Source organism: Falco cherrug, chromosome 13 (genome assembly GCF_023634085.1).
Source record: "Falco cherrug isolate bFalChe1 chromosome 13, bFalChe1.pri, whole genome shotgun sequence".
Classification (NCBI taxonomy): Eukaryota; Metazoa; Chordata; class Aves; order Falconiformes; family Falconidae; genus Falco; species Falco cherrug.
In genome coordinates this window covers 17,278,427-17,305,412 of record NC_073709.1, presented here as the reverse complement: position 1 = coordinate 17,305,412, position 26,986 = coordinate 17,278,427, and the positions used below count along the sequence as shown (strand labels likewise).

At 39.7% G+C, this 26,986-nt stretch overlaps 1 protein-coding gene across 8 annotated transcripts in view; it reads left to right on the top strand.

Moving 5' to 3' along the window:
* The window catches only part of LRFN2 (leucine rich repeat and fibronectin type III domain containing 2), a 160,839-nt gene that overhangs the window by 543 nt on the left and 133,310 nt on the right, over positions 1-26,986 (top strand). For 4 of the 8 annotated variants that reach the window (XR_008735001.1, XM_027801196.2, XM_027801199.2 and 1 more), the window contains exons 2-3: positions 707-789; positions 1,307-1,513. The gene's annotated coding sequence lies outside the window, so the exon portion shown is untranslated. Of the gene's footprint in view, positions 1-549; positions 790-1,306; positions 1,514-26,986 lie in introns of those variants that run through there. The other 4 variants (XM_027801197.2, XM_005436281.3, XM_027801198.2 and 1 more) reach the window with 4 other exon arrangements.

Genomic DNA, 26,986 nt, shown 5'->3' with positions numbered 1-26,986 from the left:
AACACTGAACACTTTTGTATATGCCCTTCCCTTTGTCATTTGAGTTACTAAAATACAGCAAGGGAAAAATTCTTCTAGTATTGAACAGCGTGAATGGAGCTGACAATATTATTAGAATCATAGAATTATAGAAATAGTTAGGTTGGAAAAGACCTTTAAGATCAAGTCCAACCATTAACTCAGCACTGCTAAGTCCACCACTAAACCATGTCCTTAAACACCACATACTGTATTTATCTATCTCTCCATATACATATATATTTATATATATATGAGTTTCACTTTAACATTTCAGGCATTGGCACCACCTGAGAGCTCTTTGCAGCTGCAGCTTGTGCATTTTGCAGTAAAAATTCTCTCCCATTTTCCCTCAGCTTCCCCCACCCCCAGAGAACAGACACGCTTTCCAATGACAAATGTTGAGTGTAGCTCCTAAGGATTTAGCATGTCAGGCTGTGTCTACACAGCTTAGGTTTCTATTATTACGCAATGGCTTAGAAGGCAGTGCTTTGCCACATAATTACAGAGCCAATCTGTATTACGGCCAGGAGTTTGGATGCCTCTCCCCATATCAACTATTCACCTCCCACCCACTCAAGCCTTCTTTGTAACACTCTTACTTGTTTAATAGCTTCTTTTCATAGCCTTATTTCCTCTGGTTTCTGTTTTTCTTCCCTTTCCTATACTACTTATTTGTTTATTTCAGAAGTGAGGGGTCTGACTGAGTCGTGCCTGCACGGATTCCTATGCAGCACGAAGCACTTGCTGTATGTTGCATCGTCAGAAGAGGTAAGAAGAAATTCCTGAAGCTGCCTGCTAGTTCTCTCAGGGTTTTTTTCCCCCTTTCTCTCTTTTTTTTTTCTTTGTGTGTGTGTCTGTGTGTGTGCACATTGCTTGTCTTACAAGCTGTGCAGGCTCTGCCATCTAGAGCACTTTGTGAGATCACTCCAGTTTGCTGGTTTTCCTTTTTCCATCTCTGCATGAGTGTGTGTGTGTATCTCCCTGTCTCTCTTCCCCCCACAAAACAGCTCAACCCCCCTCCCCAACGAACACGCACATACACAGAAGCTGGGCTTGCTAGTATGAACTTGAAGACTTGCAGTACCAAAATGCATGTGCTACCTTGGGATGCACTAGGATCCGAATGCTTGAGAAGCCGGCAGGCTGCTTAGTCCTCCACGACTGTCTTTTTAAACCAAACAAGAAAAGAACAAGTTATTCACTCTTTTTTTGTTCTGTCTGTCTGTCTTTTTTTTTTTTTTTTTTTTCCTTTCCCTTTTTTATGCTTTGGATATTACTGAAAAAGGAGTCTCAGGGATTCACACACTCGGACTTCACTGAATCAGGCTGCATCTGACAAACAATCTAGTCTGCATTTTGGTTTGCTAGACATCAACCAGGATTTTTCTGATTATATCTTCTTTTGAAAAAAGGATGCATGGCATAGAAAGAAGGTCTAAGTGCCTGTCTGAGACTTTTTTACCGAACCTGGGATAAATGTTACTTCTCAAAGGTAAGTGCCAAGGTTTTGGGGTTGTTTTTTTTATGTTTATATATAAACTATACAGCTATAATATAAACTAGATATAAATATGTACACAAACCACTCATACAGTTACCTAGTTTTTGGCCAAAAAATATCTGTTGTTGTGCATTTTAAAAGCATTAGAGAAATGTATAACTTTATCTTCATTTTCTTGTTAGCCTACATAAGATTGTTCATGTAGAGAAATTAATCTTGGTTTAGTTTCTGCTTCTCTCGGCATGAAAAGGCAGTTCAAAAAGAATATTTATTTTTTAAGCGTCAATAGGGTTTTTCTTCACAGCAGTTTTGAAACAGTGATGGAAAGAGGTTTGAAAGAAAGTATAATAATTTGGTTTGTAATACAGGAAAAACCGGGCAATAGAGTAAAGCTGTGTAAGTGATTCCAGCTTTTAGGATGTATTAGTAAATCCTGCAAAGCTGAGAAAGAACTTTGCTGGACAGATCAACTCTGTTGTATATAAAACCATGCACTGAAAGAGTGAGGACCTTGGCAAATGTCATGTGAAGAAACAGAAGGCATAGGAACAGCTAGAGAAGGGAAGGGAGTGAGGATTGTGGAGGAGCAGTGGGCACCCACTTCAGTGTCTACTGCCACAGAGGTTGGTGTTCTTGGTAAGGTGATGCCACTGATAATGGACATCCAGAATTGGCAAGGTGGGCATGTTGGGGGTGGGGTACACAAGCAGGTATATGCTATGTCATGTCTGTCTGACGTCATCAGACATATACGCTCTCAGCAAGACTAAGTGTACTGAGAATTTGGGTGGGGGGAAGCATCTAAATGGCAGCACAGGACAAGATGTAGCAAAATGGAAACTGAGTCTCTCCCTGACTTGCATGGACATATGCACACTTTTGCATCACAAAGCAAGTGCATGACTAAATGTAACAAGAAACTAAAGAGGAAATCTGTGATGAAGTCAACAAGTCCCAGTATGATGGATTAGTAAACTGGAAATGTAAAGTGGTCAGTTGTGGTAATATATTTAAGGAAGAGTTTTCAAACTGAGTAACTCCTTCCTATCCAAAGGAGACAAATAGCAGTTTTTAAAGGAAGAACCATTTTTTGCCGGGGCTGTTCTAGTCTTTTTGGGGCACTACCATGGAGATATTAAGAAGAGTAGTGTTTATTTTATCTACCCCATCTTTGGGATTAATAGGGCAGAATAACTCTCCTGATGAGAAGAGACAGGCAAACACTAAGCATCACTTCAGTCTATAAAGTCACAGTTAATTAAATTGACACCTCTTAACTTTATTGTACAATGTTCACCATGGATAAGTCCAGCAGATGCCATACGATTGTCACTGTTATTTTCCGTTGCTCGGGAAAGAGGAAACATTGCCATGCAGGGTACCGATTTTCTGTTGGACCTTGCTGTGTATGGAGGCTGTACTAAGGCAAATTTGAGCTTGTGGTGAGAAGGAAGAGAGACAGATAATTACTTTTAATCTTGCCGTGTTTCAGGCCGGTTACAGTTTCCTTGTTTACAGCTTGCCCTGGGTTGGTGGTTAGTTTGCATTGCCTACGGATCACCACTTGAGCACAACAGAGTGCTTTTTGTGTGCACTCTGCTTATAGCTGCCTTGTAGCAGCAGCGCAAAGCAGAGCTTCAGACCTTCCCTGAAAGTGCCACTAATTCTCAGGGAAAGAGGGGGTGAATAAAAAATAATAAACAATGCTAGGGGACAGGAAGAAAAAACTCATTATGCTCAACCAAGCCATTTTAACCTATGAACCCCAGCAAAGATCTGTATCACCTCTCTGATCAGAGGCGGTGTCTGTCCCACTCTTCCCAGCACAGCTTTGTTTTTTTAAGGTGACTCTGGGCCCAGTGTCCGCTGGTATCTGGCTGTGCAGTGCACTGGCAGGCAGGCAATCTGGCAGCCCCGGATGCACCGTGTAGGGTGAGAAATGTCACCCAGCCTCAGAGCTGTCATATGCTGCTGCCCTCTCTGCCCCACGCTGCTCTTCACAACATTAGTGCTTCTTGTTTAAATTTATATTTGGAACATAACTGATCATTTTCCCTAATGGGAAGTATAAATGGCACATGTAGCCTTGCCCCACGGCTTCTGCTCTGCCTGCTGCTCAGGGTGGACCGGAGCTGACAGCAACCTGGCAGTCGCTGTCAAAGTTCTCCTGCTCCCTCTCTTTGCAGAGAACTCTAGCCACTGACTGAACCTTGCAATATAATGACCTTAGACCCATCTTATCCCCCTATTTTTGTTAATTTTTTGTCCTTGTGGGGGAAAAAAAAAAATCCACGAAAAAAACCCCAAAAACAAAATGGAAAGCTGATTCAAATTTATCAATGTTTAACTGGTAGTAGGCAGGAATACTTCAGGTGACTTCAAGTGAATCTAACTCCCTGGCAAAGAGTTGCAGACTGGTAACCCTCAAGAGTGCGTTTGTTATCCACCTGCACAGAGGGTGATGGCAGTGCCTGTCAACCCCCAAACCCCTTTTTGCAGTGCTAATGTATTTCAGCCTTGACCTGCAAAGATGATCTGTGGGAGACAAAGTATGAAAGTACTCAGTATTCTTTCTGACCTGAGTGCTCAGCCTTACTTACTTTGGATTTGTTGTAGTGTGCTGTCATGTGTTTAGTTTTGTGGAGAGAGTAACTGCCCTCTGGGTGTGGACTGAAAAGCAGTAACACTGCTTACAAAAGGCAGAAGGAAGACATCCCTGGTTCCTTCAAGCCAGTCCTGATGACTGTGGAATCCATTGCCCAACACCAAATGTGCCATCACTGTATCTCTTGTGTTTCCTCTTTGCCTTAACCATGTAGGCTTCAATTATTATGACCAAGGATCTCACCAAGATTCTGAGATTTACTCTATCAGTGGCCAGAGGCCGCACATGCTCACAGGGTGCTGAAGAGCTTTCAGTCATCAACTGAAACTTGTGACAAAAGACAAGGTTTCGTATGAGTGCACTGAAATAATAACAAAACCCACAAATCACCCAATGTGATGCATCACTTCAGTGAAGGGCCAGCTGTCACCCTTTGCCCAGCCCACCTCCACCCAGGACACACAGCAGGGTGGGAAACTTGTACGTGGTACTTCTGCTTCTAGGAACTATAATTACATTCTGTGTGGGCAACTGCCAAAACTTGGCATGAAATTAACAGATGTAAACACGTCATTAAAAGGCCCACAGTGATGCCGCATGGAAAACTGGAAAAAGAGCATGTCATTTAGAAGTATTTCTGCTTCCCTAGAAGCAGTTGTTGTTCCTATACTTCAGAATATTTGCATGACAGTGTTTCCAATCTTTCTTTCTTCTTCGCATTTGCTCTGTCCTGCCTGTGATCTGGGTCTCCGATGACATCCTCATCTTCATCGGAAAACATTTGTGACAAATCCAGGAGGCCAACTTGAACATACAAAATGAGCAGCAGCAGCAGCAAAAGTCAGAAAATATCTTTTCAGTAAAAGAAATGCAGATTTGAAAACATGAGACAAAAGGAAGAGATGTGCTGTCAGGGTCTGCTCCTATGCAGAATCCCTACTGACCCACATAGAAGGCAGAGCTGAGTGTGATTTTTTCAGTGATAGATGTTCTTTCTCAGGAAAATAAATTTATCAGAATGAAACATGATTGGAAAATGGTCAGTTTTATGAATTTTCCTGACTGAAAAAACTGTAGGGAGAAAATTGCCAGAACACCCCATCTTACTTCTTTCTGGAAGATAAATTTTATTATTACTTTCCAGTTCATGCATTTTGTATGAAAACTGAAAATAATTCATATGAAACTTGATCGCAAAAGGGGCCATGCTCAAATTCCACTTTGTTAAATGACAAGCAAATCTGTCAGTCGAACTGGAACAAAACATTTCTACCTCATTAGAAGGCTTGCATACTTTTTATCTCAGTTTGGCCCAAGGAAATTGTAAGCACTTTCATTTCAGTTCATGGGACCAGAAAACTTTTCTGTCAAGCCCAATGTGGAAGTCAATTTACTTGGACAAAAGGAATTATTCCAGGAGCACCTTGTCAACAAGTGCTGTGAGAGTCTATCAAGACCTCTGAGTGCCTGCTCTTTAAATCATTCTTCCAGCTATGGAAAACTTACGTGATGGGAGGGTATGCCAGCTAAGAGTAGACATGAGAGAATGGCTGCAGCCATAGTACAAGCAGTACAATGGAGCATTTAGGAGGCTGCTGCTAATCACTCCTCAGGAAGGAACTGGTCTTTAATCCTCCCACAGATCTGCTATCACCATAGTGTTATGGAAAGAGGTGAGATAAGGAGAGGGCCCTGGAATAGCAGTAAATCCAGGGTTCTGGACCCTGGTTGGTCGAAAGGTGAGAGGTAAAGCAGGTGCATTTCAGTGCATACCAATGTAGGTTCTGAGCAGAACAGAAAGCTGGATTAAGGATAAAATCAACAGAAAGTACATGAAGGCTGAAAGCACCTTGTCTATTTTAACAGAGCTAATGTAGCACTGAAAATCTCTGGAAAACACGTGTGTGGCTCTGGTGCAGAAAATTATCAGTGTGACTCTTTGCCTGAAGCCAGAGAAGGTAGGTCAGGGCTGTGCCTAAGTCTTTATGTGGAGGACTGAGACAAATTGCTGCAACTGTCCAGTTAAGAATATAGTGTTTGACTTAACTTAGGAGAGGGACAGACTTTGGAAGACCTCAGTATGATCAAGCCACATGGATTAGGGGGATCAGACGTGTGATATTGGAGGAAATATATGTTCTGGTGAGAAAGTAAGGAATTTTTCCTCTCCTGCCTTTACAGTTGCAATTTGCTTTGGGGGGCTGAGGAGCAAGGGAGCTCAAAATGGCACCAGGTCCTTAGCCGTTCTCTTGTCATGTCTAAGCTCCTCAGAAAAGCTTCAGTATATGTGTCAGTCAGAATGAGTAATCCTTCTTTTGTTACAGCCTAAAGATAAAAATTAAGAACGGAAAAGGAAAAGAGGATGTCTTAAACATGCCGCATCCTCTGTTGCAGTGGCAGGATGGGTGGTTGTGATACCAGTGAAAGGGCAGCACCTGTGTGTGTGCTAGAAAGGAAAAACTGACTGTACCAGAATTTATATGAGATCCCTCTGTTAACAGCCTTAAAAAAAATGTTTCTGCCCTTTCAGTATGGAATGAAAACAATGAGCAGTCAAATGGCAAAAGGAAAAGTCGAGAGGAAAAAAAATGCCTGTCATGGCTCGCTCAGCAGTCCCTGTCTGATTTCAAAGCAGCCAACAACAAATGTCTACCTCCTCAGAGATAAAAATCAAAACCTTCCCAATCATTTCATCAGTAGTCATTTGATCTCCTTCCTTTTGTGAATATTCCTGTGACTAGGTAAATACATGTGATACTCGGAAAGCTCTGCATCGTTTGTATGTAAACCGGGAGTACTAAACTAAAAAAGGAAAAGGCCAAACTGTATTGATAGAACATAAATTATCTGGACTGAGACCATTTTGTTGGTTTCCTGAACTGATGGCTAGTTGACATTTTCTATGAGTTATCTCCAGTGTAAGTGAATGTTATCACTGCTGCTGGCAGATACTAACTGTATATTGGTTTTTAAATAAGGGTACAACATTGATTCCTCGCTTTCCAAAATATTGACTGCACTTCCTCCCTGTAGTGAGGTCAGATAACTTATCTCCCCTGGAAATGTTCAGTAGAAAAATGTGTTAGGTCCCAGAAACTCTCGTGGAGGAGAGGATCAAGGAGTTTTTTGCAGGCTGCCTACAATCAAAATATTTTGTAGTTATCCCTGAGAAATCTCGATTTGCTCAACAAATACCAATGTGAGGTATGTAAGTATTTTCTAATCCTGTTTCACATGACCAAGTGCGCACCAAGCCATGAATCCATCAACTGACACCCGCTTTGTAAGGACAGTGTGACCTTTCCTTTTCAGCAATTACATCTTCTGTTCTTAGCTTTCCAGATGTGTGTTTGACAGTGATACCTTCTTGAGGTGATGGGGAAGGTTATTGAGAGGCTCCACAACTGTATGGTGTGGCCAGGAGTCTCACAGAGGGTTGAGCTTTCCCCTGTCCATGGTCTTCCAGCACCCTACTCTGACTGGACTTGATGGTCCTCCAACTGGTGGGAGAAGTTTCAGGTGCTTCAATAAATGACATTTTCTTTCAGATGCAGGGGTGGGTGATGGCAATTTCACGTGAATGGGAGAGAAATGGCCTTACTGGCTGAGGGTCAGATTAGAGAAGGTGTAGAGCGGCCCAGTGGATATTTATGAGAGCAAATGCATTGATGGCAAAAAGGGTCACATTTACAGAAAGACTGGAGAAATTTTCATAGAATGAGGGGCAAGAGAGAAGGAAGAATCAGCAGTGGTACAGCTAAGAAGATATCTCTGTCTTGTTATGTATTTGTATGCCACTTCTTGCTACTGAGCTGGAGTGCCAGGCTAAGCTCAAGAAGGTCTCATGATATGTGTCTTTAGTCACAGTGTATGCAGCTGATCCCTTGTTGAGAGACTGTGAGGTGCTTTATCTGTCACATCTACCCCTTTTTATCCTTTTGGTGAATATGTAAAAATTTATTCAAGCCCTTTGTGCATTTGTTTCTGTTTTCTCCATCTTTCTTTCACCTCCCTGAATAGGTGAGTGGAACGAGGATGCTATTTACTTATTTTTCCTTAGCACTGGACACAAAGAGGTTTTTATCATCAGTGAGCAGATGAGTCACTTGTTAATAATTATAAGACCTCCCCTCAATTCTTAGTAGAACCTAGCAACAAGCTTTCAAATTAATGTGAGACACCCTCTAAAACATGACAGGCCCATCTCCATAAGAGACTTTTTTCCAGAGAGTGCAATTGATGAGCACTGATTTGATTTATTTGATTTGGCACGGATTTGAATTGATTGACCTGTCTTTTCTGTGCTGGATGTCAAATGGCTGCATTTCATGCCCACCTTAGTGTTTTGTTTTCCTCTTTGACAAATTTTTCACTGCCTAATTCTGTGAACAGCATAACAAAGGTCTGCGATGACTCTGTGGGTTTGTGGCTCAGGAAATTTACCTGTATTTGAGATTGTGCCAAGAAAAGAAATCCATCCTCCTGCAAGGAGGCTGAGATAGGACATGGTGAATTTCTGTGCACTGGTGACTTCTACCCTACATCAGCGTCCTGCCACAAAATGGAAAATTCAAAGTTATGCTACACCCTATCTCAACTATAGGATTTAGATTTGAAAATAAATAATGCACTCAGACTAAGGAACAGCTGCTGGAGTTCTTTCCAGCATGACTCATTGATCTCGTCCTCTCATTTGACACATCCAGCTACTCCCATGTTGCTGTAGTTAGCTTTAAATCACAGATGCATCATGTAGTGACCTAACAAAAGGTGAGACTTACTTGAGGTAGACTTTGCACACAGGCCATCAGATATACAGCCCTTTACACCACCACCTCACCAGACACTGTAGAAAGACCAGAGAATGAGTTCTTTGTTAGGCTGTGCTATCTCTTTTTATGATTTACAGAGCTTTTTTACTTATTTTATGTTAGTCTAATCATTTTTGTTTTAAGGAATCGTTTTCAACTTTTATTTTTTGATAGCTTGTGTTGTTTTCTCATGGAACTGTGATGAGCTTAATGCATATATTAAAAGTGCAGTTTTCTATAAAAGTCCTTCTATTATGGAAATCAAACATCTTTTAGGAAAACCTAAACAAAAAGCATCCCAAGCTTAATGTGTGATGTAGTTGCACTCACATACTCTCACAATCATTCTCTCTTTTTTCTTTATATTGACAAGTACATAAAGAACAAAAATTAACTCTGCAACCAGCTGTTCTTCCTAAATAAGTCTTCTCTTGCTGGCTTAGGTAAAACGCAAATTGCAGCTTGAGATCCCATTTGTGCAGTAAATCTTAGACCCCAGCAAATCAGGTCTGTTTTCAGAAGCCCATTTCTTGATTGACAGTATTTGAAGATGGGAAGCCATGCTATGTTTGTGACCCAGGTTGATTACAGAATGTTTACAGTCTTTAGTCATAGGTGGCTAAAGTAGCTACTTTAAATAAAAACATTTAAGAATAGAAGAATGCAGTTTTGGACCTTTGTATCCCTTCCTTACATTCCTGACTGAATTTTCAGAACCTTTCTGACATTTAAACAAGACATTACCTGAGATATGTTTGGAAAGTATTGATACGGGATCTCAGATTGTCATTCTTAGAATAATTTCCACTTTGTTTCAAAACAATCTCCTGAAGCTGTAAGTTTATTTTAAAACACATCTTGCTGTCCTTTCATTGTTGGGTTCTTTTTAATTTTTATTTATTTATTTATTTATTTATTTCTGTAGCCTTCCAGGAATAAGAAAAAAACATTTACCTTGCCAACATATGGTTCTTTTTTTATTATCTTGTAATAGAGTAACAGGTATTGCTGAATGCTTATAGGGCATGAGGTATTAAAATCATATTGATCTCAAATAAAAAAAAGGACATATGAGCTTACCAGTAGGCATTTGGAGGAAATTGATACTTAGGAGAAAGATGTTTCTTTATAATTCTGTTAATAGATGCTAAGCTTTGGGTGATTAAGAGATATTGGTCACTTGCATTCCCATTAATTTTTCTGAGATTTTTTTGACTGGTGTGATATTCAAATGACATGTTTTAGTGATTCAGAGAAGCAGCAGCACTTGCATCACACGAGGTTAGGATGACCAACAATCTGAACACAACATGAACAGTGACTAAGCAGATCATGAATGTTAATAGCTGACGATGCTCACGTGGATAGAATATGAGGCATTTGTTTGCCAAATACATATTAATCAATTGGGATTAAATAAAAAATAAAATAAGGATTAAATCATAACAAATATTTTTTTAAAATCAATACTTCTAACCACCATTAAAAATTAATAAAAATAAAGTGTAGACTGTATAGCAGTAAATGCATTTTAATACTGATAACCAGTAAATCCTGGCATCTCACAAGGGAAAGGAATGGCAGTACCAGCCCCTGTGACGTATATATGTATAAATATACACTCATTTATTGTAGGAGAAAACCAGAAAAAAACTCAGGGAGGAAGAAAACCTTGTAACTAAGCCTTTGGTCTTAAAGTCAAAGTAGGCCTACAAAAAAAAGTCTATGAAGGATTTAGTAAAACTTGCCAAAACCACATACCTGATTGTAAAGATAAAAGGAGGATAACTTTCATGATTACAATTCGCTCAATTTTGGAAATGTTTTCCCCTTTCATATATTATATGTTAGGTCACTTCTGAAATGGAAACGGTAATTTGAAATTAAATGCTCTGATAATTCACAATTATGTTTCCACTTCAGAATCAATAAATATTTTTGGAAAGGTTAAATGTCTCCCCACTTCTTTAAGTTCTTCAGTATCTTCCTCCTGTTTGAATAAAACTTTACAAGTCAGCTCAAAAAATATTTTTAATTCCTTTCTATGCCTTTTCAGATCCTTTCCTTTCAGTCCTTTTTCCAGATCATTAAACATAAGCACATGCTGCATGTGTGTGTGCATGTGGTTAGATCCATTCTTGGCCACAGGCATAAACTTTGCTTTTCCCTTCTGCTTTTGCACTAGGAGACAATACCAACGTATGTCAGGGACCTGTCTTAAGCCTAAGTATACTGAGGTTTATGAAGTATTTATAGACTAGTGAAGATGGAGGATACACTCAGGGCAGTAATTCTGTATCGGAAAAAGGAGAGACACAACTTAATAAGTGCTGGTGAAAAATTTCCAATCAACTATTTTTGCTAGAGAACAGATCCTGTTCAAATGACTTTACTGGGTATGTTGGGGGAGGGAGGAGTGAGAGGTTATTCAGCAACATCTTCCTTTGATTTTTTTTTTTAATATATTTTCAGCTGGAATGTTTGTGGGTTTTGTTTTAAAACAAAATTGAACTTTTTATCATGTGAAAAACTTTAAAGTGGCATTTCATCCTATTTTTACAGAAAAAAAAGCTTTTGCGTTTTCTAGGAAATAGACACTCTCCAAATTATAATTAGTCTATTCTAAATAAGACAAACTTGTATCTCAATTTCTGAGAAAATCAGGCTTTCTTACCATTTTTAGGATTGCTGACAGCCATGCAGAGATGGTGCCACTTCTTGCTGTAGAATTTTTCTTTCCTCCTGTCTCTTTTTTTGGTTTGTTTTCTTGTCCCAGTAAGTCTGTTCTTTGTAGATGGTTATGCATAAAGGGAACAGATAGTTCAATGACTTCTCCAAATGAAACAGGCTGTAAAAATGCTGAATTAAGTTTCACAGGACAGGTAATATGGAGGTAAGATGGCAATGAACACACAGTATTGGAGTGGGAGGCTTAGGCAGTGGCAAAGCAGGCCATCAGAGTTCCTCATCTCTGGAGAGAATTAACCTCTGAATTTGATCTGTACAGAAGCAATGGGGAGCGAGGAGGGACACACACATCAAGGAATTGAAAAGGGCTTTACCACCAATGCTTCTGTGAGAGCTGAAAAGTAAAAGAAGCAGCTGAAAAAAGCATGAGGAAGTTTCCCATGGCAGAGCAGCCATATGCAGCAGTTCAACGCTTGTTGTACTGGACATGCTGTTGTCTGATACATCTTTGTGCTCTCTTACGCTTAAAAATGAAACTGGCAGCTACTCCACTTTTAAATGTATTAGGGATTATCCCTAACAGGTGATTCATGTCTTTCAGTCATGGGAAAGGGCAATAAAGAGTTCCTAATGATTTAAGTCAGTATCTTGCTAGGGTGCAGATCTTTTGGGGACTGTATGCTGACACTGCCCTAACAACTCCGTGTACTTTTAGTGCATCTTCCACTCAGAACTCTGAGCAAATGTGAATAAATTGATCCTTGGTGCTTTCCATGTAAATTGTATTACTGTTACTATTCTATAAGTGAGGAAAATGGGGCATGGATTTTGGCATAAACTAGTCTGTGATAACCCGCGGTGTCTACAGCAGAGGTCTGATCAGGTCACCCACTGAACTTGTCATTGTGATGAAGCTTAGGCAATGGTGAGGTAGTGCTAAACTGGTGGTACGGGAACCAAATCAAACCCCAGAGTTGTGCAGCAGCAGCAACAGAGTCAGCTATGCTTACACGAGTAAGCCCACTGGAGAGCTTCATTTAGGCTTTTCATTTCAGCAAGACTGTTATGAAAACAGTACTCAAATAGCAAGCATTAGCTAAAGTAGAAGCCACAGAACCGTTTTGTACAATTGTTTACATGCTTTAACGGAGTTGAAGAAAATAGTCATCACATCATTATATTCCTGTTTATTTTTGCTGGATTTATTTAACAGTCATTTTGGAGGGATACAGATATACTGGCATCTGGAATTGCAGAAATAACTATTCTTAGCTTCCTGTCTTGCTTGGGACACTAAAAATCTTCCAACTATATGTCCAGGCAAACCCAACCTTCTTCACATATTTTCTACTTTTATTGTGAATTGTACTGAATTACTGATTAAATTCATACTAGGAGAAATTCTACTGATACATAATTTTACTGCAGTGATGGACTATAACCTTATATACATATAACTTATACAACATTTGTGTATTTATTATGCGACACATAAGATTTATTTGGCTTCTTAATTGTTGGGGGTTTTTATTTCAGCTGAAGTTCTGGACGATGTAATTTATCTCAGCTCATGGCTGACTTGCTCCCTTAGTTTTTAGATGAAGAGCCCAAGGACTTCTCATGTCTTTGTCCTTTGTGTGCAGATAAACATAACCTCAGCCTCTGGTAGTGAAAATGGTGAATCTAGCAAAATCAGAAATCTCAGCTTACCCAAAATCACTGGCTTAACTATTCACTGAGAAAAATGCAGACTACTCATAAATGGTTCATATGGGAAAAACACATAGAATTCATCCTTTACAAGATTTGCCACTACTCGTGTAAACACAGAAAAAATATTTCGTAAGTCCCTTGATCACAGTTTTTCCTTACCACTTCTACAGGACTGCCTTTAAGTCTTCACTAACAAAAAACCAAAAAAATGCCATCAAACCCAAGACGATTCTATACAGCAGTTGTCAACCACCATTTCACGTTTGGTGTCATTTGGCTGAATTGCAGCTAGTCCCTCATTCTATAGACTGCGATCCCGTCTCAGCTGTCCAAACCTCAGTTAGCCAAAATAGGGTGATGGTCCTGCATGTCTGTTAGTTGCACTGGTAATTCCTTTAATTACTCAGACATGCTTTATCTCCCATGACATTCAGTTACGTGAAGATGCACTGCCTGTGCAGAACTTACTTTTAAGGTGCCACTAACTCCACTCATCACGCAGTCAGCAGCAGCTTGTTAACTTGTTTTTCTTGCAGCAAAAGCTTCTGATATGTGACTACAACAGAGATGAAAAGCAACAATAAATCTTCAAAGACAATCACTGTGATTAGCACATGTAATCCATAAGGGAAGTAAGAACAGTAGAAGTTATTAAATATAGATGGTTTACTCACTGGGTCATCAATAAACTTGTAATTTGTGAATTCTTGAGATTTTTCAGGTGATGATTCATTCATGATTTTATTTACTTTTCTGTATAATGAACTAGAATGGCAGAACCAAGAGATTTTGTCTGATAACACAAACATATTATTTGCTAGTATATCCTCCTGTGCTCCCTAGCTCAGAAAATAAAAATTTAGGGGTCTAGTCCCTGTGAAACTACTGGACATCCCTCAAAAGTGCTGTGTGAGCTTTTCTGGTCAGTACAAAGCAGTACTGCTTTGCAGGTAGTCCAGATGATTATCCAGTGACAGTAAATCAGTTGTTGCCTTTAGCAGTAAGCAACACTAAAGGGCATCAGCCAGTACAATTTCCTGTTTGTCTACAACAGTCTATTTAGGTCCAGCTTGAGCTGTTAAGTGACTTCAGTGCTCTTATCAATGAAGTTACACAGTTCTGGTCCTGTAAGAGGAACTGGAAAAAATGCAGAGAAGGGCAACCTGGATGTATGTATGGAGCAGTTTTTGCACGAAGAATGATTGAACAGTCTTTTTGCTTCTCATCTTGGAAGGGATTTACTCTGGCTTGATATGATAAATCTATCTAAGACTATGAAATATAATTTTGTTTCTCTTCTGATACAAATCTTAAAGGACAACAGATTTAAGTGGCAAGCGACGGGTCCAGAACAAACAAAATAAAGCATTTCTTCATTTGGGCTTGTGAAAAGCTGTGAAACCCTTTCCTGCAGGATGCAGAGATTGCTAAGTGTTTGCATTAATTTATAGACCAATTGGAGAATTAAACACAGAAAGGCATAGTTTGGTTTGTTTTTTTTTTAAAGTGCAAAGGCATTATCTTCGGTTAACAATGCTAGCTAGAGCACAAGCGACTAAGAGGCTGACAGAGAGTTTTCTGGGAAATTATCACTGTAGATTTGCATTGGTTTTAAGTTTTTTGACTGGTTTCCCTTATTGACTACTAGCAAAGAGAAGATACTGGGCTGGATATACCATAGGCATGGCACAATTCAGATTTGTTCAGGCTGGTTTGACTCGGAATATTCAGATTCCTACAGTCCTCATGGCACAGCCTGACACAGCGTTTGGCTGAGCCCACAGCTGTACTGCACAGCAGGGTGCAAAGAGGCACTAATTACTCAGTGCTTACAAGTGTGGGCAGAAACAGTGATCTTCTACCAGGGTATTAAGACATAGCTTCACTGCAGAATTTACTAAGTTATTAGCACCCCTGATTCAGAAATTATGCCAATATAATCATGGTCTCTGGCTTACTTGAGTAATTCAGATAGCTTTTATAGTGTTTCACTCCTTGTTAGGTGAAAATTGTTCTATCTACACTTCGGGCTTCTTGGCAGTTGCAGTGGTCGGCAGCATTGGTGGGAGCTCAGTTTGCAGATGGAGCAGGTATGCCTTCACCTATTTCTTGGGAAGAAAAGGTCAAGTTTTATTACAGGTCTCTTTAAGCTGAAAAGAGGAGAAAGAGCGTTCTGATATCTCTCTTGAGAAACTGTTGATCTGAAAGTCTAATAATGATAACTTTTGGATCTATAGAAAAGAGTTTTCTTGGGAGGCTGTGGTTCCTGATAGTGCAGGAGTCTGAGCACCTGCATGTAGGGCTTGATCCCTGTAACAAGTCAAATGGTATGGCAGATAGGGGAAATTTTTTCAAGTAGACATCTGACCAATGAGCAGATATCTTTTCTAGAACCTGTGCTGCTTAAATTTGGGATTTCTGGTATGCATCTAGTTTGACTGACCTGAGTTTTATATGGGCCAAATAATTCACTGACACCTGCTTTGCATCTCCAGAGAAGTTTTTACTGTTGCTGATGGAGGATCCTTCTATTGAGAGACTTTACAGACAGAAAAGAATAGAGGGAAGGCTCTAAACCAAGAGAAAAAATTTTTAAGGGAAACTAAAGGACTCGCAAAGAGATGACTGTTGTCAAGACCTGGAGTTCACTTCTTTCTTGAGGCTAAAGGGTCTTGATTTGTTAAATTTCTTCTGTTGTGAGTTGTAAACAGATTTTTCAAGATTCGGCACATAAGAAAGTCAGAAGACTGGCATATGTATAGAAAAGAAACCTAATAAATGTGGTAGAAGTAAAATTATTTCCAGGAATTTTATGGAGTAATATTCCTTAGGTTGAGTCTTTAGCAACTTTCTTCAGGTGTTGTAGAGCTACTCTGAAAATGTAAGGAGTTATATATGTATTTACATATAGAATCCTGAGTTATTTTATGAAACAACTGGCTCCTGAGAGGGGATTCTGTAGTGAAAGTTCTCCACCATCTTCTGTGTGTTAATACTGGCTAAATAAATGAATTTAAGTTGGGAGACTGTCTGCTTGCATAGACATTTACATTGTGTTTTGACCTGGAATATAAGAAAGACTGACTGCATTGCCTTTCTTCCTGGGATCACCACATTAATTTCTACCTTTTTTTGTTAATGTCCAGAATCTTTAGATTTGAGTAATGCAGTAGGATAAAGCAAAATTTGCCGCCGAGAGAAAATTGCACTGATTTTTTTTCTAATACAACCACTTACAGAAGTGCTAATGTATCCTAGGAAACATGAAGTCTCAGTTTTAGAGCAAATTTTTAATAGTTCTTAGAAATTGTTCTGTGAAGTTATCAAATATGATTTTTTCCTCTTGTATTTTGCCTGCTCAATTTTTTCAAGAGCTAGCTTTAGGCTGAACATAAAGAAAAGATTTCCTGACGGCAAAATTCACTAGGCTGTGGAATTGTCTCCTAAGGGAGCTGATAGAAACTTTGTCACCTGGGGTTTTAAATGTAGCTTGGGGCAGGGGGCTGGTGCTGGTGGAGAGCAACCCCCACACCAAATCTTTAAAATGTACCATATGAGGAAAAACTGTGTTAGTAGAGAGAGGATGGACTAACTGGCTTGATAAGACTATCTTTTTATGTCTAGTTTCTATAGATATTTGCACAGAAACATGAGCATTGCTAATTAACTGCTCATCTGCTTCATGTGCTTATGGCTTACCAGCTATAGTCAAATCCCATCTGTCACTTGAGGACAATTAAGTGGGCTGAGAAGCATCATTTTATGACTGCACCTGGCCAGGAGGAGGTGTTCCAGATGGACAGCATAGGAAACAGGAGACACCTAGAAGAGGAAGGGGGGAGGCTCTCTCTTCAATAGGCAATTGCAAATTGTTGTAAACATATTCATATAAGGCAAAAAAGATTGTTCTGGGCTGATACAGGTAGAGGCATATAAAACCCTTACATGTGCTTCTGGTATCAATAGAAGACCTGTGTAGTTTTCTTCAGACCACTAAGGGTTGGTTTTTTTCTCCAATTTTGTACTAGTTTTGTCACTGTCACTGGAGACAGGCAAAGATTTTTGCAAATTGCAAGAGCTTACCAAAAGCAAATAAATGGGATGAAGGATGCTGGAAATATCCATCTGTATCATCAAGTGAGGCCCAAAGCTAAGAGCTGGGTAGTGGTGTATGATAGTGCATCTTGGGTCTGTTAGGGGGACAGTCCCGGGCGCTGCCCAACTGCGTTACAAAATGACCCGCCCCCCTTTTCCATGGTGCTGTCAAAGCTCTTGCTTTATGTGCTCTCATTCAGGTCCCTCTTGCCTTCTGCTGCCTGTGGCTTACAATGCAAAGGTCTTTTCATTTAAGTCAGAAAATATGTGATGAATAATTAAATTTGTCCCTAAACAATGTTTTTGCAAAACTCTTCAAGCGGTGTCAGTGGCTCTTTAGAGGCCATTTTCAAAGCTTACAGCAGTATCCTCTGGTAATGAGGAAACGATATTGCCTTAATTATGTGCTGCAAGGGAAGACAAAGGCTTAAGCTGCCATTCAGCTTTAGAATTACTGCCATAATTTTAGAAGTATCTGCCCTCCCTTTCTCTTTTAAACATAATCATCCCACTCCATTTGTCAAGATAATGCTACCTGTGGCCAAGAAGGGCCTCCCTTGCAATGACAGCTTCCTTCAGAGGGATGACATTAACAGCCTCGTTTTGTAACACCTGAGTCCAGGCAGTTTAATTCATCTGAATTCTTCTTTTTTGGCTGTTTCTTGCCATATCTGTCCATTATGCACAACCAGGAGAGTGAAAGAAGAGCCATCAACCTTTCTGCTGATACTTCTGAGCAAAGATATAGATAGATAGATATATATATATGCATTTTCTTTATAAACATGTATGTGGAACAGATGCTTGCTTCTTAGTAGATTAAAAAAAAAAAAAGACTGCAACTTTTCCTGGAATTTTGGAATGCTGACAAATTCCGGTGGTCTCTGGAGTGCCTCCCTGCAGGGCTGCATCGCCTGCAGCCCCTGGCTGGTGCTGGGGCCAAGGGGGAACATTGGTACAGCTCTGTGGCAAACGTACCCTGCTTCCTCTTTATTTGTGGGAGGACTGGGAAATGTCTGGCTTCTCTGCTCCTCCTTACAGTCTCACATGGGGAAAGGTTTCAGATAAATCCACCTCTGCTTAGTAGAGCCAGGGGGGCTGTAAGGTGGTTGTGAAGAAACAGTAGGAAATACTAAGTCTTGCTGACAATAAGCATTCAGAAGTCATCACTGAACATCAAAGAAGATAGGCTTATGGTGGCATAATCTACCGTTTGTAAGGCTGTCTATTTTTAGGCTTCCTTTTCCAGTTTCTGAACTATTGTTGACCATGTCTTAAAAAAGAAAAAAGTCTTCCCTAACCACATAACTCTAGGAGCTGGCAAAGTAAAACTAAAACTCCTTTTTGAATCTTGCAGCAAATGCATAGTTAGTAACCCTGAGTCCTTACTGCCCATGTTCCCCGTGCAGCTCTACCAAGGGCCATTTGATATAATTTTCACTTTGTGCATTTCAAATTAGACTAAGATAGTTTCTTAAAACAATGCTATGCAGGAATTTATGGGGCTTCTTGTTTGTTGTTTTGTATTTGGGGGGGGGTTTTGTTGCTAAAAACAGGTTACCCAATGTAACAGCAGCAGGGGTTGGGTTTCTTTTTTGTTTCCTTTTTCGGTTTGGTTTGGCTTTTCTTCTCCATAGTGTTTCAAATGTACTTGTGTTTATCACTGGGTAAGCATTCTGAGAGCCAGAAATTTGGGCATCGGTGTACCTGTTAGTACAGGAAAACCACGAAACGAAATGGATTCTTCTGGAGAGAGAAACAGATTTGTCTAACTCTGCTGATCAAGCCAAGAAAGATGGAATAAAAGACAGCAAGATAACAGGTAGAAAAAGAATTTAAAATACTTGCCTGTGCAAAAGGATTAGTGTAAGGAAGGTAGGAGAAAATTTTAGACAGAGGTTTATTTAATTTGGGCTTTTCCCAGTTTAAAAGAACTACTTGAACAGATTTTCTCAAATACAAAATTCAGATGTAAAATAAATACACAGAAATTTAAGCATGCTTCTTCTAACTTATACATCATTTCTCTTTTAGAATTAGTATCAATAACAGATCTTGGATTTTATAGAAGTTCAAACCCTGTAAAAGCTCCTAAAAGTTATTAAAATGCTTAGTTGTTTTAACACTCATCACTTATCTTCTTATAAGTTCCTGATTCCTCATGAAGAATTTGGTTGTAGAGAAGCCAGGTTTCCAAATAAAAACTCTTTTTTTCCTTCTTCCCACCTTTCCCCCCCACCGCCCCCGCCAATTTTTAATCAAGCTCTAATGTTTTTCATAGCCCTGGACGAGGGATGATGAATCACATGTATTTTAACAATATTAAAAAAAAAAAAAAAAAAAAAAGAAAGAAAATCTATTCTCCCTTTAATACAGTGGTTCTTTCAAGACAAGAATCACGCTTTGGTGCCTGTATCTGGCACAAGTTTTGGCAACAGCCTGAGATAATGTAGTGAATAACTGGGAAGAATATTCAGGCGTATTTTGGCAAACTAGATACCCAGTTTCAAATGACTGTGATAACACTTCCCCACCCCACCCCCACTGCCACCCTCCAACCCCAGTTCCTTTTCTCACTAACATGACAGCAAGCACATTTCCTTCAAAAAACACATTTTGAGCCTGTCAGAGATGATAATTTAAGGTCATATTTTTCAAATGTGCTCAGCATACTGAATGCATATGGGGTTCCAAGTGCTTCAGGAGTTTTATTGGTTGTTTTTTGGTTTGGTTGAGGGTTTTGATTTTGAGGTCTTTTTAATGATCCTACAGTAGTACTTATGGGTACAAAGTAACTTTGAACGTTCAGCTTCTGTGTAAATGCCTCAGGTCTGCAATAGCTGGTTCTTGTTAACCTTTTCTTACTTTGGAAAGCACCGTGGTTGTGGGATTTTCAGATATTCTCCTAATTGGCCAAATTCTGCTGTCCTTGAAATAAATAAAAATAATTTTTGCTTAAATCAGTGCTATCTGATATGGACATTTGGTTCTGCTTGCTGTCTTTACCATTTGTCTACAGGTATATGTTTAGGAATAAACTTCATCTGAGTACCAAACCTGTGCCTCAGCACAGGTCCCAGCTCTTTGCTCCTGTGCTGTATGTGGATCAGGCACATGTGGTACCAAAGGACTTACGTCTTAGCCTGCCAACAGATGTACTAATTGTGCCATTTTCCTAAACCTACAGCAGGCATTTGGAATTTAGATGCCTGTATGGAGGTGTTCTACAGGCAATCCTTTAGGGTTGGTGAGGAGAAATACACTTTCATGGTGCAGTTCTGCTCAGGTATAGTAGATGAAGCACTTGCTAAGGTAGATATCTATAGTAAGCCTGATGAATCATGGCCCAGAAAAGCCTGGGTTTTTGATTCATCTACAAAGGTCACCAGATGACTAGCTAATATGTGAATGTCTATATTGCAGGCCTGAAAGCTGAGATCAAAGCCACTGCTGGACATGGTTGTCATTGTGGATGGAAAACATAGTGGTCATTCAGTGTGCAAAACCTCTTCATCTCTATATAGACTTTGCATCCTTGCCTTATTTTTGCCTATGGATTTAACCTTGGAAAAACAACTCCATGTTAATTGCTTCTGAAATCTTTACCTACAGCTTGAATGCTGTGTAGCTGTACATACACTCTGCTATAGCCATTTCCCTTTAAAATTGCTGGCTTTTTTTCATTATGAGACAATTTGTCCCTGGGACTGTTTTAGTACCGCAGACACAGAAATGGAGCAGTGACTAACTGATTCGCTCTCTAAGACATCATGTATTTCATATTGTATCCATCTGTGGTAAGATGATACCCTTCTTTATTTGATTATGTTCCTTGAACTCTCTAGATGCTAATTTAGGAAATCCTTTGCTTAGCTTTTTTATAAGCCTTTGTATTGTTTGTATCACTATTATTCATAGAGACAATGAACAGAAAGCGGTATTTTGTCTGTTTGCTTGTGTTTTTTTCTCCATTTATGAACAGATTTTTATTTGTAACAGATGAACTTAGGATAAAAGAAACCAGATCCCAGCATATCAGTGCTTTCTGGTTCTGTTACTCTAAGTGAAATACATTTTTCCTCTACTTATCACAAGCCAATATAAATCTATGTGGTTTTTTTCCCCCACCTCTTCTATTTCTTATTTTCTTAGAAGGTATGCTGAGGATGCCACCCATTGCAGAGGATCAGTGTAAAGCATCTGTTGCATGTTATCCAACTGAGATTGATTGATTTATCATTTTATGCATTAAACTTTCTTGGTCTGAATTTTAACTTAGACCTCAAATGAATTTCAATAATGATACACGCCAGGACTTACCTTCTATAGAGCTCCAGAAATACAATAAATACAGCCTTAGTAATTAATTGATATTTAGTCACTGGTTGACCTCACAGCTTCCTAATAAACCTCCAGGAGACTAACACGTTAACACATAAAGAACCCTTCTGAAAGGTCCCTTGTGGATTAGGCTTCCAGGGGTGGCTGGTGCTGAAGCTTGCAGCCTTCCTGCTCTCAAAGGTGGCTTGTTCTGGAACTCCTTGTGCTTCTGAGGTTCGCAGCAATCCTTCTAGGATTGTTTAAATAGGATTTATAGCCAAGCAGTAAACCAAACTAGCAGTAAAAATTCCCAAATTATGGTGCTAGGCAATCTTCTAAGCTGTACTGCAAATGTAATCGCTTTCACTTATGTGTCCTGATTTATTGTTTCTGAAAGAAGCCCTGTACTCTGGTGGTATTTTAGTCAACTTATTTTGTTGTAGCAATAACCGCACCATACCTGGTTTTCTTCCTCTGTATCTCTCAATATTTACTGCCATTAGAAGTGAATCTCAGTTCAACAAAGTTAGCAAGATGAAAGAGAGTAGGAAATCTACCTGCATCCATATTATTTGGGGGAAGGGGTAAAGGCTCTTTGTAAGCCAGTCAAGTGAAATGGATGTTTTCCTTAGCCCAGCTGGAGCATTGAATCCTTGACTAGAAAGATGTTTTGAGCGTTCAAAATCTGTTTCTGTTCCTATTGGAAATGTGAGAAAGTAATTTCTCATCACTTCTGTGAAATGTTTGTATATGGACCAGAATGTGGGTAACAAGAGTTTCTGCTCTAGCAATACATGGTGATCTCAGAACATAAAAGATATCAGAACTGTTGGGGCTTTTGTTTGTTTTGTTTCTATGTGGAATGAGAAGTTAGGAATGTGAAACTTTCTCAGTATTTTGACTATGTTTTTCCCCTTCCCAAAAGGGACAAGGTGACCTGAGTCTAGTGTTTTCAGTGCTGTGTTATGATACTGCAATGCCTGAAGAATAGGCAAGTGCCGTTTGTTTACAGTCTTGGCACAGAAAGTCACTAGGACTTTGAAAGTCAGCCGAGACCCATACATGGACTAGCAGATCTGGCTAAGCATCTGCAGCATTGTTGCAAACTATAATGTAAGGAACCAAGAGTAACGTTTTTCCTGAGATTATGAGTACCTTTGATAGTCCTGGTTTTCTGTTAAACAGGAAACCTGCAGTTAGAAGTTAGATCACAATGAAAAGAAAAGCTTATTCCTTGTGGGACTGTTGAATCTGGGGAAAGTACGCAGATTCAAACAATGTTGTAGGTGAATACACAATCTTTGTTACCTGCCACAGAGTCAGAGAAGCAGGGGCTCTCCCAAAGCACAAGGTCAGCAAAGTAAGAGCTTTTACACTGCAAGAGGTGTCTGTCTCCACCACCACAGGAGGGAAGTGAGGTAGGAACAGCTAGGCTTTCTCACATACTCTGCTCCTTAGCAGGAACACGAACATGAACACAGATGGCCATTGTCACCACTGACTTGCAGGGAAGGAGAGGCTTGAGGAGGTGTGGTCACCAATGGGATATGCTGCTGCCTTTAGCTTCTGACCTGCCTTGCAATGGGTGCCTTGCTATTTTTCTGGTCTTCAGTTTGTTGGCAGCTGAGCTTTCCTTGCTGCATTTCATTTCAGCAGCTGTCTTTGTTTTCTGTAACATGTCCTCTTTTACACTGTCTTATACTGTCCCTGCCTATACCAAGGTAAATGAAGAGTAAATCCATTATAAGTGACTACATGACAAGCACAAGACAGAAGAGACATTGACTGTTCTGTTCTTGTGGCTGAGATGAGATTCGAGTTCTGTATGATGTACCACAAAAGATTTCATACAGTGTTTGAAGTTTCATTATTTGTAGCCAAAAATGATTCTCACAAAGACAGTTTAATTGTGCATCTGCTTTTCTCACCTGGATTCATATTTTGTGATGAGGACCAGCAAAAAAGTTATTCTTATTACAAGTGCTATACATCAGCCTTTTACAATACCTATAAGTAAAGACCTTTATTTGTATTAGGGAATGGTGGCAAAACAACAAGGGAGAGTTCTGCACTTCAGTGGGTTTTTTTGTGTGTGGTTTTTTTTGTTTGTTTGTTGGGGGCTTTTTACAAGAAATGGAATGTAGTGAAGGTGGTTTAAGTTAGAATGTTGTCTATATCGAAAATCTTTAATCAGTATTTTTTTTCTAAAACTAAATGTGAAGAGAGAGATATATTTCACAGTCACGACCATTTAAAATAACAAAACACTCTCTAGTACAGAACAGTCCTGCTCAATGCATTACACTCTCCCAACAGTGGCAGTATTGAAAAGGCGTTACTGTTAAGTACAGCAAACCTTTGCTTAACATGCACAGAGCACTGTTCTGGGAGGTTTAAACACTGGAGATCTAGAATATAAATTGTTCTACCAGTTTCTGTTTTGAAGAAGCTAATTAATTCTTCCTTAGTTTGCTAACCATACATTGGTAAGTCATGCAACAGATTGGTTTTGTTTACAAAGGAACACAAGGAGTACAGGCTCAGAGGATGGATAAAATGTCCTGACTCCTCTTAAACCTCATTCTAGTAAACCTAAACCTTCAATTACGGCTCAACAATGGTTGAATAGGTATTTTCTTTTGTGGAGTCCCAGCAGGTGTCCTACTTGCTGGCAGCAATTCCTGAATCTCACTAGAGCAGATAATTTGAGCTAAAGCATACATTGTCCCCTCATCTCCCGTTCAGAACACAAGGAGGTGATAAGTGTTTTCTGAGGTGTTGCTGATGTATGGGTTTCCCTGAGGTGGTGAACGCTGATTACAGAAGTGAGTCAGAGTCCAGGGAAAAAAAAAAAAAAATTTTGCTAGGTAATCTCTACAGTGTGATTTCGCTGCTGGTCAAAGATTGCCTTTTGTCAGAAAGAAGAAATCATATTAACTTTTAAGGAGGCCCTCAGAGTTAAGGGCCACGGCAAAAGGCAGCAGTTCTATTAATGGGCTAGAAACTGTTTTACCCTGCAGAGCAAGTCTGTGGTTTCAGACATCTTCCTGTTGCTTCCACGAAGAAAGGTGGGATAACCAGACTTGGGTGTTCAGTTGGGATGTGACAGCCCACACTCAAAACATCACTCCTCTTGGTGTAGCCCAGGAACATGGGATCCTGTTTCCCACCTTCTGGCTAGAGGTGATAATCTCCTGGCTTCTCTGAAGTTTCTCCTTGGTTGCTTCTGCTGCAAGTGTACCATTAAAAATGGGCAGATGTGCAGGCTGGTGGGAGTAAATGATATGAGCATCTAAGATGCCAGAGTTTTTTTTTTCTAGTACCATGTCCAAGTCAGGAAAAGCAGAGACTAGGTCTCCTGCTTTGAGTATATGATAGTCTGAACTCTAGTGGGTAACCAAAGGGCTCTGGTTTTGTTCTCTTTCTGGTTTTGAGCAGAGTAAGTGTAGAGATCTGCTGCTCTGTTTTATGACTAGCCTCTCCCAAAAGAAACAAAAAGCGTTTCCAGCCAGTCCCTCATCACGTCTGGCTATTGAGAGGAAATCTAGCTCACCTGGAATGACATAGGTAGCTAAAAGCTGTCCCATGTGAGACATTAGAGAACGTTTCAGTATCTTGTTTGAAATGGCACCTGTCACTTTAAAAAAATGACATGTTTGCAAAGAGATTTAAATGAACCCAGAAATTATGAATAAAAGAATTTTCATATGAGATTGAATGAAGTATTCAGGGCTACCTCCTCCTTTTTTTTTTTTTTTTTTTTTTTTTTAATCATTCTACCCTAAAAACTCTTTCAGCTTGAAAAATCTAATTCCAGACCAGAAATACTTTGGGGGAGAAAATAACTTACAGAAGGGAAATTAAAATATCAAACCCAGGAGCCTATTATCTACTCAGCTGTAGCTATGTGATCACACTGTAGAGGTTTGATTGTTGTTTCCACACCCCTATAGCAAGAGTCAATCTTTTCATCTTTCCATAACTAAAAATGAAACTAATGCTATCAGAAGTTCTGGATTTGACAACTCTGAAGTTTAAAGTTCTCTTGCAGAAGAGCACTGTAGATAATATCTGGAGTCCTTACATCAGAAAAATGTTTAACTGGGAGTCATAGCCGTATCAATGTGGCTTTCTGCTGCAGTGCAGTACTACTTGGAACAAACAAGAATTTTTGTGGCATAAACTTGCTCATCATGAACAGTAAGGATTCATTTTGAAACCTTCTTGGGTCCCGTTTGTTAATATAGAAAACATTTTCCAGGCTTATCTGGGTTTGTTTAGCCAAATAATAGACGTTATGAAATTCTTGGCTCACCTCTCCTGCCTGGTGAGCAGACTGAAATGGATGAGGAAGTGGGTTAGAAATGTGGTTTTTTTTTTCCCCCAAGTGCTACAAAGCACACAACTTTCCCTAATTAGCTGGAGATGTAGTTGGTTTGGGGAAATTAAGGTGTCATATTGCAGGTAAACTATTTTGGCTGCCTGGAGCCTCTCTAGAGGGAGAGCGGGCGGGGGGGGAGAAGTAGTAAAAAAACCAACAAACAAAATACTAAAAAAAACCCACAAACATATCTTGCTCTGCTCTTGGCTTGGAAAACCATTTTGCTATTAACTAAAGCAAAAGCTGCACAAACTTCCAGTGACTAGGGCTTTTATTGTTATTTGACAGATAGATGTGCTTGTGTTTAGTGGTCCTGTTTTGCCTTGATTACCTGCACCATGTCATTTCTGGCTGAGCACAACGAAGCAACGAATATGTTGGTACATTTCAATGTGGACTACCTGTCGGTAGGAATATGCTTACAAACAATAACGTTACAGCTGGAGTTAACATATTTTTTTAATGGCTTGACAAATGGCATTGCTTTCTGGGCCCTGTGAACTCACTAGTTTCTACAGTCAGCATCTTAGCAAGAGAGGAGCTCCTAGTGTCCTCCTTACAGACGAGCAGTGTGAGCCCTTACAGCGGCTGAGGGCCAGCCTCCTGTCATTAATGGGTCCTTCCTACTTGTCAGTGCCACCTGCTTAATGAGACGCTAGCATTTGGTGGTTGGTTTTTTTTTTTGTAAAGAACTGAGATCAGTCCCAGGTTTCTGGACATAGTCCCTTTGCTTAGAACTGTAGCACCTGTTTATGCCCACCTGCTACATTTTGTGCTGTGGGTTTTGCTGTGTCAGCCAGGCTGGCTTTAGGCACAGGCAAAGCAGGCGCTTGCCAGCAAAGCAGACAACT